This window comes from Giraffa tippelskirchi, chromosome 5, assembly GCF_054371585.1.
Source record: "Giraffa tippelskirchi isolate mGirTip1 chromosome 5, T2T-mGirTip1v1.2.pri, whole genome shotgun sequence".
In the NCBI taxonomy this organism is placed as follows: Eukaryota; Metazoa; Chordata; class Mammalia; order Artiodactyla; family Giraffidae; genus Giraffa; species Giraffa tippelskirchi.
In genome coordinates this window covers 151867742-151882751 of record NC_137279.1, presented here as the reverse complement: position 1 = coordinate 151882751, position 15010 = coordinate 151867742, and the positions used below count along the sequence as shown (strand labels likewise).

Genomic DNA, 15010 nt, shown 5'->3' with positions numbered 1-15010 from the left:
CCTTCTCAAACTATTCCAAAAAATTTAAGAGGAAAAAATGCTTCTGAATTCATTCTGCAAGGCAAGCATCACCCTGATACTAGAAGTAGACAGAGACACCAGAAAAAGAGAAAATTACAGGCCAGTATAATTGATAAACATATACGTGAAAGTTCTCAACAAAATATTAACAATTGCAAACTGAAGTAAATAATATATTGAAAGGATCCCCTACACCATGATCAAATGGAATTTATCCCAGTGATCCAAGGATGCCTCAGTATTCACAGATCAATCTGTTTGATATACCACATTAACATATTGAAAAATAAAAATCATATGATCATCTCAGATGCAGAGAAAAAGTTTTGACAAAATTCAGCGATCCGACCTGGACGCTTAACTCTTTGTTAGAATTCTCTCAGTGTTCATGTATTTCTTCCCCTGAGTTCATTGAGCTTCTTTATAATCATTACCTTGAATTCATTATCAGATAGGATTGCTTATTGCCACTTTCTTTAGTTTATTTTTGTGAGGTTTTGTCTTGGTCCTTCATTTGGAATGTATTCCTCTGTCTACTTATTTTGCCTAATTCTTTGTGGTTATTTCTATGTATTAGGAAGGTTCTTTACATTTCTTCATCTTGACAATGTGTCTTTATGTAGGAGATACCCTGAGGGACCCAGCAGCACCTTCTCCTTTGGTTACCAGAGCCATATACTCTAGGGGTGCTCCATATATAGGGGGCATGGGCCCTTCTGTTGTGGTGGGGCTGGTAGGCAGGTGTGCTGGTAGGTAGGGCTGGCACCGATCTCATTGGCTGCTAGATGCTGACTCAAGTGGTCACTGCTGGTTCACTGGTGGGCAGGGCTGAACTCCAGAGTAGCTGTCTCTGGGGCCTGAGGGATCCTGGGCCAGGTGGCAGCCCGCTTGTGGGCAGAGCCATATCCTAAAGAAGCTGGATGCAGGATCCTGGGGTGCTTGCCCACTGGTGAGAGGTCTTTCCCTGGGCAGCTGGTGGTGGGCTTGAGGAGGAGTTTAAGACTTCAGTGGATGAAGTAACTGAAGATGTGGGAGAAATAGCAAGTGAATTAGAAGTGGAGCGTAAAGATGTGACTGAGTTGTTGCAGTCTTGTGATAAAACTTTAACGGATGAGGAGTTGCTTCTATTAATCAATGAGCAAAGAAAGTGGTTTCTTGAGATGGAATCTACTCTTGGTGAAGATTGTTGAAATGACAACAAAGGATTTAGTTGTTGTTCAGTCGCTAAGTCGTGTCCGATTCTTTGTAACCCAGTGGACTGCAGCACACTAGGCCTCCCTGTCTTCACCCATCTCCTAGAGTTTGAATATTACACAAATTTAATTGATAAAGCAGTGGCAGAGTTTGAGAGGATTGAATATACCTGTATTTCTATCATAGCAGGGGGCCTTGGCACAGGGAGATGATTTGATAGACACTTGTTAAATGAATAGCTAAATCAATTTATAGAGGTTTGAAGAAAGGACATCATTTTTCAATCAGTAATTTTTAAAATGCTTACTCTAAATGAGTATAAGATGAATCAAACAAAGACAAGAGTGAAAGGCTTTGAGACATGAAACATCTTTGTCAATCACTCTATAATATCTCTATCAAGTCTCAGACCTGGCATTGCTGTTAGACCCTCTATATTTCAGTCTCACAGGAACAAGATCATAGACTCTTGTTTTCATGGCTTTCTGCCCACAGGGCAGCGATATTCTTTCAGGCTCTAAAACGAGCATAGCTAACATTTGTGACAAGAGACTGAAGAAAGCAATACCACCTACAATATAGAGGAAGAAGTACACTGGATTATAAACTCATGGGGTTTTATTGGTGTTTGAACACCCTTCTCTACCCTCACCATTAATGGATGTGATCCACAGAGGAGCTGCTGTAGGATGAAGAAACATGCTCTCCCTGGAAAAGATAAAATTAACCACAGGGCCCAGATTGCTTAATCAACCATCTGGAGCTTGCGCAGACTGACTTTCTCTTTTTTAAAATGAATTTTTTACTTCACTAGACTAATTAACTTGGTACTTTGAGTGAACTGAACTTGGAGATATCAATGATTCAGCCCTTGGTGCCAAGCCTGAGAACAGATTCAGCTAGTAAGATTCCATCTTCTTAGGGAGACTGCCAAGAAAGAAAGAGTTCTGAATGCAAACAGTGAACTTGACAAACAAACAGAACAAAATATAGAACTTTTCTTTATCTTGCACTATTGTGCCCCTTTAAAGTTTAGTTCTTATTCTTAAAAAAAAATACAGTTTCTCACACCACCTGTACTGTGGACAAACCTTTCGCTTTCTTCACTTTCACTTTTGGAAAGCCTACCAGTATGCCATTCTGACCACCTGATGACCCTTGTCTTCATCTATTCCCTCTGCAGCCCTAGAAAAGGAGCAGACTATTAGACAAAAAGCAGGGTGATTTAAATCTTCATGGTTTTCTATGCCCCTGGGAGCAGGCTGGTCCCTGCTGTGAATCTGGCAGTCAACCTTTAAAAAAAAAAAAATTTTTTTTTTTTTTTTAACCAAACCATCTGCCAGCCTCAGTTCTCTGGTAATAATTGTGCTACTTACTCCATCTGTACTTATAAGATAACTAGTTGTCTTCACAAATTAAGCCAGTCCCATCTGTTTCTCTACCTTATAAATGAGTACAAGGGCTTCACACCCCTCCTGGAATATGGACAACATGACGCACGGAGAGCTGTGGGAGGAAGGGAAGGGGTTTCTCTTCTTACTGAAGAGATGTTCTGCCTTCTCAGAGCCCAACATTTTCTATCCTGGATTTGCAAGGGTGCAGCGAGTCCATCATGTGTGATTTATCCTGTGTATCCAGGCTGTTAGACTTCAGAAAAGGCTTAGTTACTTCAAAGGATTGGCTGTGGGTAGGCTCTGTGCAGTTGCTCAGTTAAGCACCAAGGCAAAGAAGAATGGAGATGCAGTGACCATTCTGTTTTCTGTTGAGAAAAAGAGAGAGATGAAGAAATAAGATCAATGGGACCTCATGCAGTTGTTCTGTCCCCTTGCTGCTCTCAATCTGAACCCAAGGAACAAAAGCCTAAATTTGTTTCATAACATCCTAGGACCTAAAAGAGTTAATATAGTTTCCTAAAGTGACTAACAGAGAGCAGTTTACACATTTTAAGACTCAGGCTCAATATTTGATATAGCATATCACCTTTCTGCCACCAAAATTCACAGGCTGGAGACTCCCCAGGGAGGTTCCCCTTCTATTCGTAGGAGGGTATGAGAGCTGGTAGAGATCTCCCCAGTGTTAAAGGATAATTTCTGAGAAATAAAGTCAAATCACGAGTCTACCACAAATATAAAATGAATGTGAATGACTTTTTAAAATTCATTAATTGATGAATAAGCCAGTACGGTGTTACAATTGATTCAACGGAGAGCAGGAATATTTTTAGACAATTGGAATGCTTAATGAATTTGCTTAATAAACCCAAAATTGACTCCTGAAGTAGGGGAGGAAAAATCAATGCATCTGTACCAGTCAAAATCCATTTGCATATATATAGACAATTATCACTTATGTTATCGGTTATCTACAATTTATAGAATTATGAAATAGCTCAAAGGCAATGAAAGGCACAGAGAGCATATAAAATTAGGTAATGAGAAAAGTTTTCCATTGAAGACACCAGTAATAATTTTTGTTCATTTCAAGGATATTTATACCTGCTTTGAGAGTAAGAATTATGAAGTACTGGTTGGAGCCTGAGCTGTAGAGTGAAAAGCTAGGTTTGGTTTCTTGCTCTCTCACCTATTAGATTTTTCATTTTTGAAAATTAAATTTGTTAAAACCTTTCTCTGGGCCTCTGAATCCTCATCTATAAAATGAGATTGACTATAATATTTACCTCACAATGGTGTCACAATCAATGTTTATACTATAGCTTCTTGTGAAATAGGGTGTAGGAAGTGCTTTTCCATACAAATGTTATCAGTAACAGTAATTAATTTTATTTGAAATTCTTATTATGCACCAGACATTTTGTCAAACACTGCCCATGGGTTGCCTTATTTAACTTTCACTTCAACTCTGTGCAATTATTATTATTATTATCATATTGCAAATGACAAAAATTAAGCTCAAAAAGGTAAATTACCACCCAATGTCACAGTGGCTGAGCAGGAATTCAATGACTGGAAGCCTGAGCCAAAGTCTATGATCGTACTCTACTACCCATAAGAGGGCTGTATGTATATTGGAAAGGACTTTGGGGCTGTTCACTGTCTCTCCATCTCTCTTTTAAAAAATATTTATTTATTTTGTGCTTACCTTATTTTTTAAAATAATTTTTACTGGAGTATAGAAGATTTACAATGTGTTAGTTTCAGGTATACAGCAGAGTGAATCAGTGATACATATGCATATATCCACTCTTTTTTAAATTCTTTGCAAATATGTCTTGAGGAATTTGAGATAACTGCCCATCTTGGGGTCTGGTTGAGAGGGAGGATCTTTGCTGAGAGAGTGGGTGGAGAAAGCTGACCTTTGGAAATTTCGCTTTAGATATATTAAGGCATACCTAGAAAGATCCTCACATTGTGTTGTGTACAACTCAGTACCTCCTTCTCTTCCCATTTTAGACAAGGGACTCCAAGCAGAAAAGGAAGGAAGCTGACATATTTTGTTAAGACATAACATAGATTAAAAATTTAGAGTGAGTATTTCCACTTTTCCTCACTTAATATTGTGGAATTTCCCGAGAGATGGAGACTGTCTCTTTTCCCCCTCTTGAGAAACTCATGTAAGACTATGTCATTTTAGCAGAGCTATTTTTGGCATTGATGATGTCATTGGTATTTATATCAAAGACACTAATTGATTTGTTCTGATAGTAACAATCAGCTTCCATGTTCTTTGATACGTATGGCTTTCTTAAAAAAAAATTTTTTTTGGACTCAGATGGAATCATATAAAAATGCTGAGGGAAATTTATTATAGCTAGTAGCATTTATTTCTGACAAAATGACCATACAAAACAAAAGATAGGTATGGGTTTATTTAGCAAAATTCAGTGAATTCCATTGTCATTGACATGTTTATTTTTTTTGGTGAAATGAGTACCTATAAATGCTTTTGCATCTGGAAACTATTTTTTTGAAGAAAAATAATAGTGATTAGATTTCGCTAAAGACAAGGTAAAATAGAATATTTCTTTTTAGGGTTTATTTTGTGTGCTCCTCTAGACACTAAATTTGATAAAATTTCTTTTTTGTCTGTCATTAGTATTGAATGATCTATTTTTAGAATTGGAGAACCAGTCTACTCTCCTCCTCCAGCACCTATTTTATAAGCAGGTAAATAGAGCTTAGGTTATTTTATGAGTAACATTATTGAAGGCGTAAATATGATTTAATTACTCAGGCTCTTTAAATCTGCTGTCACTGTCATGTAATCTCTATCAACAAAAAACGATTTATGTACTTTTGAAGCTAGGCTTTTCTCTCTCTTTACAACTCTGAAAAGGAGAATTGTAGACATTTATTACCTTCTAATGTATTTGATTTGTTTAATTTATTTCCAATATTGGTTATCTAGTTAATGCACGTTAATTGTATAACCATCAGACCTTCCTCTCTTTTTCTATGAATGTGACTGAAAATGCACAGAATAACCACCTTAGTTGAACTCTTCAGGAGAATTCCAAACACTCTAGAGATTTTTCAAAGTATCATTCATTTCCATCTAAATACTTCAAGCCTAAAGAAATGAATACATCAATAATATTTCCACATTCTAGTGTGTGGTTAGCTGACTGAAGCTAAGGTAACAGGAAGACAGTTTAGAAATGTTTGGCTAAGGGGGAAGTGGCTGCTTTTCTGACTGAATGCTAATACAAAAGCATTTTTTTCTGAATTAAAGTCTTTTGTGGCACTTACATGAATAGATGTTAGGGGAAAATCAGCTACTTTTGAAATCCTGGATCCAGTAGAAAAGGCCCTGATTCTTCCTAAAGCATAGCAATGCTGTTGTCTAAACCAAGTGATGAATTCTTGCAAGAAGAGTCGTTTGGCTACTTCCAACTTATTGCTATGTAGTAAAGGTTTTTCAAACTCCTGGAGTTAAACTGCAAACATTTTATAGAAAGAATGGTTTCTATACTTGAACATTAGTGTGTATGCACATGTGTAGAAACAGACCCAGGGCTAAATCAGGATCTGGAAAACTTTTTATCCCATCAGAATTCACTCTGAATTCTTATAAGCCCTCCTAGATGGGGTTCTGTTCATCATTGCCATGAAATTTCTATCAGCTCTAGATTTTTCTCTCTTGCTCATGCACCACTCTCGTTTTGCATTTCTCAGTCTCTAAACTCATGTCTCTGTACTGTATGTGTATGTTTACACACACACACACACACACACACAGGCTTCCGAGGTGGCACTGGGTAAAGAACCCACCTGCCAATGAAGGAGACATAAGAGATGCAGGCTTGATCCCTGGATCAGGAAGATCCCCTGGAGGAGGGCACGGGAACCCATTCCACTTTTCTTGCCTGGAGAATTCCATAGACAAAGGAGCCTGGTGGGTTATGGTCCTTAGGATCACAAAGAGTGAGACACAGATGGGCAACTTAGTGTGTGTGTGTATGTTTAAGCTCAGTTTATTCTTCACTGATGCTCTCTGTCTTCATTATTGCAGGAAGTGGATTAGAAACTCTTTAGCATCTTTCTTTTTCTGCCATTCAGAGTTAAGAACACTAAATTTGAGGTCATGTGAGTTGAATGTATCTGTTCTCTTCTGCTCACCAGCGTAGGAAGCTTGGATAAGTTATTTGACTTGACATCACTGAGTTCCACCTTACTCATCTACAAAATGAAGTTAAGCATGCTTGTCTCACGATCATGAAGACTGACCAGTAATGCTGTGTTTTAATGAGTGCCTTTTTTTAAATTTTTTTTTATTTTTTGGCCATGCCTTGTGGCATGTGGGTCTTAGTTCACCAACCAAAGACTGAACCCATGCTCCCTGCACTGGAAGCTCAGAGTCTTAACCACTGGGTCACCAAGAGAAGTCCAAACCTTTGTTCTTTTTTTTTTTTTTTAATTTAATTGATTTATTTGGCCAAGTGGGGTCTTAGTTGTGGCACTTAGGATCCTTGATCTTCATTGCAGCATGCAAGATCTCTTTCAGTTGAGGCATGCGAGATCTTTAGTTGCAGCATGTGGAATCTAATTTCCTGCCCAGGGCTTGAACCTGGGCCCCCTGCATTGGGAACATAGAGTCTTAGCCACTGGACCATCAGAGAAGCCCCCCACAGTCTTTTAACTGAGATCATACCTGGTCTCAACTTAATGAAGCTCAGGTTCTTGATGTCTTGTCACAGAAAGAATTCAAGTAAGAGACAACATGATAGGTAAGAACTGGATTTATTTAGAGAGGAACACATTCCACAGACAGAGTGTGGGCCATCTCAGAAGGTGAGAGCAGCCAGAACCTGTTTTTGACAGACACTGTGCAAGATGCTTCACACACATTTTCCCCTCATGAAGCAGATCTCCAAGGCAGACTATTTAATCACCATTTCATGTATGAGGAAACTGAGGTCCATAGAATTTCCTCCAGCTACTGAGTGCATGGATAGAATTCTGACCCAGGTATGTGCTTCTATATTTGCTAGTGTTTTGCTTAGTTTCAAGTCATGCCTGTGATCTGTCTCTCTGGTTCATGACAACCTGAACTATAAATGAACTTTCTTCACTGGTTGGATGTTACCCTTTGGATTATCTGTTTACTGTTTAGTCTTTAGAACCAAGTTACAATATTACTTTTTCCAGAGCTTTTCTTTTTTTTTTTTTTTTTATAAATTTATTTATTTTAGTTGGGGGCTAATTACTTTACAATATTGTAATAGTTTTTGCCATACATTGACATGAATCAGCCATGGGTTTACATGTGTTCCCCTTCCCGGACCCCCCACCCACCTCCCTCCCCATCCCATCCTTCTGGATCATCCCATTGCCCCGGCCCTGAGCCCTTGTCACATGCATTGAACATGGAATGGTGCTCTGTTTCACATATGACAATACACATGTCTCAATGCCATTCTCCCAGAACGTCCCACCCTCACCTTCTCCCTCAGAGTCCATAAAATTGTTCCATGCATCTGTGTCTCTTATTCTGTCTCGCATGTAGGGTTATCGTTACCATCTTTCAAATTCCATATATATGCATTAGTATACTGTATTGTTGTTTTTCTTTCTGGCTTACTTCACTCTGTATAATGGGCTCCAGTTTCATCCATCTCAGTAGAACCGATTCAAATGTATTTTTTTTAATGGCTGAGTAATATTCCATTGTGTATATGTACCACAGCTTCCTTATCCATTCGTCTGCTGATGGACATCTAGGTTGCTTCCATGTCCTGGCTATTGTAAACAGTGCTGCGATGAACATTGGGGTACACGCGTCTCTTTCAATTCTGGTTTCCTCGGTGTATATGCCCAGCAGTGGGATTGCTGGGTCATATGGCAGTTCTATTCCCAGTTTTTTAAGGAATCTCCACACTGTTCTCCATAGTGGCTGTACTAGTTTGCAATCCCTATCAAGCTACCAATGGTATTTTTCACAGAACTAGAACAAATCATCTCACAATTTGTATGGAAATATAAGAAACCTCGAATAGCCAAAGCAATTTTGAGGAAGAAGAATGGAACTGGAGGAATCAACCTGCCTGACTTCAGGCTCTACTACAAAGCCACAGTCATCAAGACAGTATGGTATTGGCACAAGGATAGAAATATAGATCAATGGAACAAAATAGAAAGCCCAGAGATAAACCCACGCACATATGGACACCTTATCTTCGACAAAGGAGGCAAGAATATACAATGGAGAAAAGACAATCTCTTTAACAAGTGGTGCTGGGAAAACTGGTCAACCACTTGTAAAAGAATGAATCTAGAACACTTCCTAACACCGTACACGAAAATAAACTCAAAATGGATTAAAGATCTAAACGTAAGACCAGAAACAATAAAACTCCTAGAGGAAAACATAGGCAAAACACTCTCCGACATAAATCACAGCAGGATCCTCCATGACCCACCTCCCAGAATATTGGAAATAAAAGCAAAAATAAACAAATGGGACCTAATTAAAATTAAAAGCTTTTGCACAACAAAGGAAACTATAAGCAAGGTGAAAAGACAGCCTTCAGAATGGGAGAAAATAATAGCAAATGAAGCAACAGACAAACAATTAATCTCAAAAATATACAAGCAACTTCTGCAGCTGAATTCCCGAAAAATAAACGACCCAATCAAAAAATGGGCCAAAGAACTAAACAGACATTTCTCCAAAGAAGACATACAGATGGCTAACAAACACATGAAAAGATGCTCAACATCACTCATTATTAGAGAAATGCAAATCAAAACCACAATGAGGTATCATTTCACACCAGTCAGAATGGCTGCTATCCAAAAGTCTACAAGCAATAAATGCTGGAGAGGGTGTGGAGAAAAGGGAACCCTCTTACACTGTTGGTGGGAATGCAAACTAGTCCAGAGCTTTTCTTACTTGGGCTTCCCAGGTGGGGCCAGTAGTAAAGAATCTGCCTAATGCAGGAGACATAAGAGACCTGGGTTCAATCCCTGGATCAGGAAGATCCCCTGGAGGAGAGCATGGCAACCCACTCCAGTATTCTTGCCTGGAGAATCCCATGGACAGAGGGACCTCGTGATTCATAGGGTCGAAAATAGACATGACTGAAGCGACTTAACAAGTAGCACAAGTGGTAATCAGGATCATAGACTTAGAAACCAGATAGCCTAGAGTCAAATCCCACCTTTCCAGCTGTGTGACCTAGATCAAGTTGCTTAATTTCTGCATGTCTCGGTTTTCTTATATGTAAATGAAGATAGAAATACTTATGTCAAGGTCGTTGGGAAGATTAAGTAAGTTGTTCTATGCAAAGCACTTAGAATACTGTCTGAAATATGTTAAGCACTATTATCAGTGTTGGCTATAAAATCATCCCAGAAAGCCCTGATTTTTTAAAATCCACTTGCAATATAAAGCAGAACTATAGTTTCTTCTCCTAACCTTCAGTTTCCTAATCTTCAATTTGGGAACTTCTATAAACTGTAATCTTTGCTTGGGGATTTATGAACCATATTTGTAAATTTAATTCTCTAAGAATTCCTGATGAAAACATACCTGTTGAATTTTGTTTAAGGCAGTGTTTCTCAAGTTATTTTTCCACTTCCCCCTCCCATGTTGTAGAATACCCACACAAAGTTAGCAGCGGTAGTCTAGTGAGATCTGTCTTCTTTTATTAAGAGACCATGTGAAGAAAGTACTTAGGAAACCTTGTCTTAAATACATACTGTATAGTAATTTTATCTTTGTAGCTAATTAAATTACCAGAAGACTACTTGCTTAGCTTATCTTGATCCAGGCTATTCAGATTCACCAAACCGTGTTGCATTTTAATATTTTGAGCACTAGTTATGCTGAAAATAGAGATTAAAAAGCAATCATTTGCAATTTATTTGGAATATTGTGGTCTACCGTGTTGAGAATATTATTTTTCATATGGACTAGGCTCTTCTGTATACAATCACCTATGATGAATTTTTACTTTAGGGTTCTCTGCTGGGAATAAATTTGTTTTCGTTGAAGAACCAAGGGAAACAATATTTTTCTCCTTTCTGATGAGAATCTTTTCATGAAAAATTGCAAGAAGTTCAAGGAAATGTTTGAGCCTATAAAGGGCAATTTTATTTTTGACAATTTTATATTCTTCTTTTCTATGGTCCTAGTTTTCTATTTCCATATTTGCTTGCACTGTTTTTTATTATAAGCCACTTCAAGTTCTTTGTGGAAAGATGTAGATATATAATAAGTGTTAAATAAGAAAGCTTTAAAAGGGAAGCACTTGCTATCAAAGGAAGCAATTGCAATATAAGTTTCTGTGAGATTTAGGTGCAGATTGCCAATCAGCTCAGGAGAATTCAGCTGTGGGAATGAGGGAAAGACAGGAACATCAGAGAGGATCTAACTTGTGAGATGCATCATTAAGGAAAATGTCGTGGTCCCAGTGCAGGTTGGAAAATAATTTCCAGACATGAGACAGAATGAGAGAAATATTAGAGTGGGAGATGCTATTAGAACAGTTGGTCAGCTCAAGGGAGAACCAACATTGAACAGGGGTCTGTAGTACACTTTTATACCCAGGGTACAAGGAGTGGAATAGGGGTCTTGTGGGTTATTTGCTGATTGGATGAGTCGTGTACACTGGATGGGGGAAACGTAGGGCAAATACCTTCTCCCTATGGGGTAGGAGAGGAGACAGGTTATACTGTTCCATTAATACTTACAACATGGGGGAGGGAAGGACAATAAGGGTCTGGTTTTTCCGTTCCTGCATTCCAAGACCCTCCTTGGTTTTATCTGCTCTTTCATCCTTGGTCACCCCAGAAAAGATAGGAAAAATTCTCCTTATTAAGAGAATAATACTTATAAAGGCAAAATAGCAAGACAGTTTGTCTACAGGGTATTTAGGGATTGGCTGGTAGTGCAGTTGAGGTGAAACAGAGTTGTTGGGAGTAATGAATCAGGGATGTTGAGTAGGGTCTTGTTCCTTCTCATCACCACAGTGATTAGGAGAATGTTCTCAGAGTTATGGTGGCTCCTGGATTTAAAACCACTCTCCCCTAACCTCTGATGGTATTTCTGTATCTGGTAAATTCTATGTATTCGTTGTAATAATAGTGATTTATAATCATCATGGGTTTCCCTTGTGGCTCAGTGGTAAAGAATCTGCCTGCCAATGCAGGAGACAAGGGTTCGATTCCTGAATTGGTAAGATCTCATGGAGAAGGAAATGGCAACCCACTCCAGTATTCTTGCCTGGGAAATCCCATGGATAGAGGAGCCTGGTGGGCTACAGTCCATGGGGTCACAAAGAGTCAGACATGACTGAGCGAATGAGCTTGCTCACATAATCATCATGGACCAACATAGGGATGATAGATATATTAAATGAGGATTTAGGATTTACATATTATAGAACAATGAGAGTCATAAGTAACCTGGGATTGTATGAAGTGTTCTGGGGAAAAATGACATTACAATGGAAGTTTTTTTTGGAGAAGTAGTTTTTAACTGATGCTGTTTTGATTGTATACACTGTTTTACCACAACCTGTCAAAGAAGTTATTGTATATCAAGAGGAGTTAATTGTCCATGCCATTCTGTGTATATATTATCCACTTAATAGCAAATAGTCATCGTTGTTAGTAGAATGTATCTTCCAAGAGCTGCTGCTTCATTGTATTGTATTATATCACTGTGGCCAGGATGATTCACAGAACTCCTAACTTTTCCACTGTGTGTCGCAGTGAAAAGACATCTTTGGAACTCTGCCAAAAGATGATGGCTCCACTGTGGAGACAGTCAGTGATGATTCTCTTCAGTTCTCTTTTTTTTCCTTTTTTCAAGAACAGTATGCTATTTGGGGTCCCCTATATGTATAACATTCATTCCCTCATACCAATTCTTAGTTTTTCTATAAAGATATTTTCTGAAATATATCTGACAACTTCTCTAAATTGCCATTATTACCTTTTAAAAATCATGGGATGTATGGTAAGAGAAGAACATTATTAGAACAGATAATTTCTGGCTAGATAATAGTTAATGTCTAATAATTCACTGAAGTATGATTGGCTCCTGATTATTTTTGCTCCCATTCTCTGATTCAGTATTTCCTTATTTTACCAAACTAGGCATTTTGCTGAGACATAGTGAAGTAGAAGGTTATATAGTGAGGAATTATAAAAGTTAATTTAAGGTAGATTTAAACCTACCATATCAGTATTAATACTAAATGTAAATGGTCTCATATCACATTTTGAAGGTAGAGATTGTCAGATTGGATAAATATCTTTGCTGCCAACCTAATACTCACTTTAAGTAGGAAAATACAAATAGGTTAAAAGTAAAATGATAATTAAAATATACTATGATAACACTATTTAAAAGAATCTTTATATTGCTATATTAATATAAGACAAAATATATTTTCAAGCAAAGAAATTACCAGAGGCAAAGAATGTTATTTCATAATAATAAAGGGATTATTTCATCAAGAGGACCTAACAATTCTAAAGGTTTATGCAACAATCCTAAACATTCAAATAATGGAGCAAAAACTGACAGAACTTTGAAGTGACATAGACAAATCTATAGCTATACTTAAGTATTTTAATACCACTCTCTCAATAATGGAGCAAGTGTACAAAAATATCAGTAATTATACAAAAGATCTGTACATCATTGTCAAACAACTAGATACAATTACCATTTATAGAACACTTTACCTAATAAAAGAGCAAAATACATATTCTTTTCAAAGTGCACATGGAACACTTACCAATATAGACCATATTCTCAGCATAAAGCAAGTGTCTATAAATTTAAAAATGATCAAGTCATACAAATTATGTTCTCTGACTATAGTGAAATTAAGGTAGAAATCGGTAATGTAAAGATATCTTGAAACTCTCCAAATATTTGCAAATTAAACTCAGTCATTTCAGTCTCTCAGTTGTGTCCAACTCTTTGCGACCCCATGGACTGCCGCATACCAGGCTTCCCTGTCCATTACCAACTCCCAGAGCTTGCTCAAACTCATGTCCATTGAGTTGGTGATGCCATCCAACCATCTCATCCTCTGTCGTCCCCTTCTCCTCCTAAATATTTCATGAATTAAAGGAGTAGTCAAAAGGAAAATTTGAAAATATCTTGAATGGAATGGAAGAAAAACACAATATATCAAAATTTCTGGGTGCCACTAAAGCAAAGTTTAAAGGGAAATTTATAGCACTAAATGTCTGTATTAGAAAAAGAGCAAAGAACTAAAATCAGTGATCTCAGCTTTTACTTTAAAAAAACTAAAAATGGAAGAGCAGATGAAACTTAAATCAAGTAGATGACAAAACTAATTAATATCAGAGCAGAAATCAGTGAACTAGAAAAAGTCAAAAGAGAAAATCAATGAACCCAAAAGCTAGTTCTTCAAGAAGATGAATGAAATTAATAACTCCCTAGCCAGATTTGTAAGGAAAAGAAGGGCCAAGACGAAAATCACCAGTACCATGAGTGAGAGTTAATGATACTACATAATGTAGAGATATTAAAAGGTTAATAAGAGAATGAATGTTATGAAAAACAATGCCAGTAAGTTCACCAATTTATATGATATGGACAAATTCCTTAAAAGGTACAATCTATTAAAACTCACTGAAGAAGAAATAATCATCTAATATTTATTTTTAAATTGAATTTTTAGTTAAAAATTCACTTGCAAAGAAAACTGCAGACCCAGATTGTTTTGTTGGTGAATTCTGTCAAACATTTAAGGAAAAATAATATAAATTATTCATAAACCCTCTGAAAAAACAGAAAAGGAGAGGCTCATTGTTTGAGGCCAACATTATGACTAAAACTAAAGATGCTAATACTAAAACCAAAGATATTGTTACAACAATAACAACATGTAACCCTTCATTAGAACATAAATGCAAAACTCTTTTAAAAAATTTAGCAAATATAACTCACCAATATATACAAAGGATAATATTTCCTGACTGTGTAGGATTTCTCCCAAAAATATATGATTGGTTTGGCATTAAGAACTCAATCACTTCAAGTGAGTATATTCAAGTATGGAAAAGTAAAATTCATAGAATTATCCTATTAGATGCAAGAAAAATATTTGATAAGATTCAAAAGATTCAATAAATTTATTCATTGTTAACGAATAAAACAAAAACTCAAAGATGAGGTGTAGAAAGGTAGTTGTTTAAACTGTAAAACAGGCATCTAGGAAAAACCTATAATCAACATCACTATGAAAGATTGGAGTCTTTCTCCTATAATGCAAGGATATCCCCTTTCACCACTTGTATTTAACCTTATCGGTGGTGTCAGCCAGTGCATGAAGGCAGTACAAAAATTA

At 37.1% G+C, this 15010-nt stretch overlaps 1 long non-coding RNA gene across 5 annotated transcripts in view; it reads left to right on the top strand.

The window, feature by feature from the left end:
- Nucleotides 1-15010, top strand: part of LOC145506337 (uncharacterized) — a 788916-nt gene that overhangs the window by 235679 nt on the left and 538227 nt on the right. The window lies entirely within an intron of this gene.